Below are 2,620 nucleotides of genomic sequence, written 5' to 3' on the forward strand. Positions count from 1 at the left end.
ACAGGAGAACGACCATAAGGTGCCCGAGGCAGCAACAGACCCTTGGAGACAAGTCGGCTGGAGGCCGATGTATTGAATCTCGACGCAATTTGAGTGTTCCATCGTCATTAGGAGGCCCTAAACGTTACAATTCACTATCATTTTTGCGTCGGATTCGAAAATCTAGACTCGCAGGAGAAGGACCATGTGGTGCCCGAGGCAGCAACAGACCCTTGGAGACAGGTCGGCTGCAGGCCGATGTATTGAATCTCGACGCAATTTGAGTGTTCCATCGGCATTAGGAGGCCCTGAACGTTACAATTAACTATCATTTTTGCGTCGGATTCGAAAATCTAGACTCACAGGAGAAGGACCATGAGGTGCTCGAGGCAGCAATAGACCCTTGGAGACAAGTCGGCTGGAGGCCGATGTATTGAATCTCGACGCAATTTGAGTGTTCCATCGTCATTAGGAGGCCCTAAACGTTACAATTCACTATCATTTTTGCGTCGGATTCGAAAATCTAGACTCACAGGAGAAGGATCATCTGGTGCCCGAGGCAACAATAGACCCTTGGAGACAAGTCGGCTGGAGGCCGATGTATTGAATCTCGACGCAATTTGAGTGTTCCATCGTCATTAGGAGGCCCTAAACGTTACAATTCACTATCAGTTTTGCGTCGGATTCGAAAATCTAGCCTTACAAGAGAACGAACGTAAGGTTCCCGAGGCAGCATTAGACCCTTGGAGACAAGTCGGCTGGAGGACGATGTATTGAATCTCGACGCAATTTGAGTGTTCCATCGGCATTAGGAGGCCCTGAACGTTTCAATTAACTATCATTTTTGCGTCGGATTCGAAAATCTAGACTTACAAGAGAACGACCATCAGGTGCCCGAGGCAGCATTAGACCCTTGGAGACAAGTCGGCTGGAGGCCGATGTATTGAATCTCGACGCAATTTGAGTGTTCCATCGTCATTAGGAGGCCCTAAACGTTACAATTAACTATCATTTTAGCGTCGGATTCGATAATCTAGACTTACAAGAGAACGACCATAAGGTGCCCGAGGCAGCAACAGACCCTTGGAGACAAGTCGGCTTGAGGCCGATGTATTGAATCTCGACGCAATTTGAGTGTTCCATCGTCATTACAAGGCCCTGAACGTTACAATTAACTATCATTTTTGCGTCGGATTCGAAAATCTAGACTCACAGGAGAACGACCATAAGGCGCCCGATGCAGCAATAGACCCTTGGAGACAAGTCGGCTGGTGGCCGATGTATTGAATCTCGACGCAATTTGAGTGTTCCATCGGCATTAGGAGGCCCTGAACGTTACAATTAACTATCATTTTTGCGTCGGATTCGAAAATCTAGACTCACCGGACGGGCCATGTGGTGCCCGAGGCAGCGTTATCCCCTTGGAGACAAGTCGGCTGGAGGCCGATGTATTGAATCTCGACGCAATTTGAGAGTTCCATCGACATTAGGAGGCCCTGAACCTTACAATTAACTATCTATTTTGCGTCGGATTCGAAAATGTAGACTCACAGGAGAAGGACCATGAGGTGCCCGAGGCAGCAATAGACCCTTGGAGACAAGTCGGCTGGAGGCCGATGTATTGAATCTCGACGCAATTTGAGTGTTCCATCGTCATTAGGAGGCCCTAAACGTTACAATTCACTATCATTTTTGCGTCGGATTCGAAAATCTAGACTCGCAGGAGAAGGACCATGTGGTGCCCGAGGCAGCAACAGACCCTTGGAGACAAGTCGGCTGGAGGCCGATGTATTGGATCTCGACGCAATTTGAGTGTTCCATCGGCATTAGGAGGCCCTGAACGTTGCAATTAACTATCATTTTTGCGTCGGATTCGAAAATCTAGACTCACAGGAGAACGACCATAAGGTGCCCGAGGCAGCAACAGACCCTTGGAGACAAGTCGGCTGGAGGCCGATGTATTGAATCTCGACGCAATTTGAGTGTTCCATCGTCACTACAAGGCCCTGAACGTTACAATTAACTATCATTTTTGCGTCGGATTCGAAAATTTAGACTCACAGGAGAATGACCATGTGGTGCCCGAGGCAGCAATAGACCCTTGGAGACAAGTCGGCTGGAGGCCGATGTATTGAATCTCGACGCAATTTGAGTGTTCCATCGTCATTAGGAGGCCCTAAACGTTACAATTCACTATCATTTTTGCGTCGGATTCGAAAATCTAGACTCGCAGGAGAAGGACCATGTGGTGCCCGAGGCAGCAATAGACCCTTGGAGACAGGTCGGCTGCAGGCCGATGTATTGAATCTCGACGCAATTTGAGTGTTCCATCGTCATTACAAGGCCCTGAACGTTACATTTAACTATCATTTTTGCGTCGGATTCGAAAATCTAGACTCACAGGAGAAGGACCATGAGGTGCTCGAGGCAGCAATAGACCCTTGGAGACAAGTCGGCTGGAGGCCGATGTATTGAATCTCGACGCAATTTGAGTGTTCCATCGTCATTAGGAGGCCCTAAACGTTACAATTCACTATCATTTTTGCGTCGGATTCGAAAATCTAGACTCACAGGAGAAGGATCATCTGGTGCCCGAGGCAACAATAGACCCTTGGTGACAAGTCGGCTGGAGGCCGATGTA

The sequence above is a fragment of the Schistocerca americana genome, unplaced genomic scaffold (assembly GCF_021461395.2).
Source record: "Schistocerca americana isolate TAMUIC-IGC-003095 unplaced genomic scaffold, iqSchAmer2.1 HiC_scaffold_50, whole genome shotgun sequence".
Classification (NCBI taxonomy): Eukaryota; Metazoa; Arthropoda; class Insecta; order Orthoptera; family Acrididae; genus Schistocerca; species Schistocerca americana.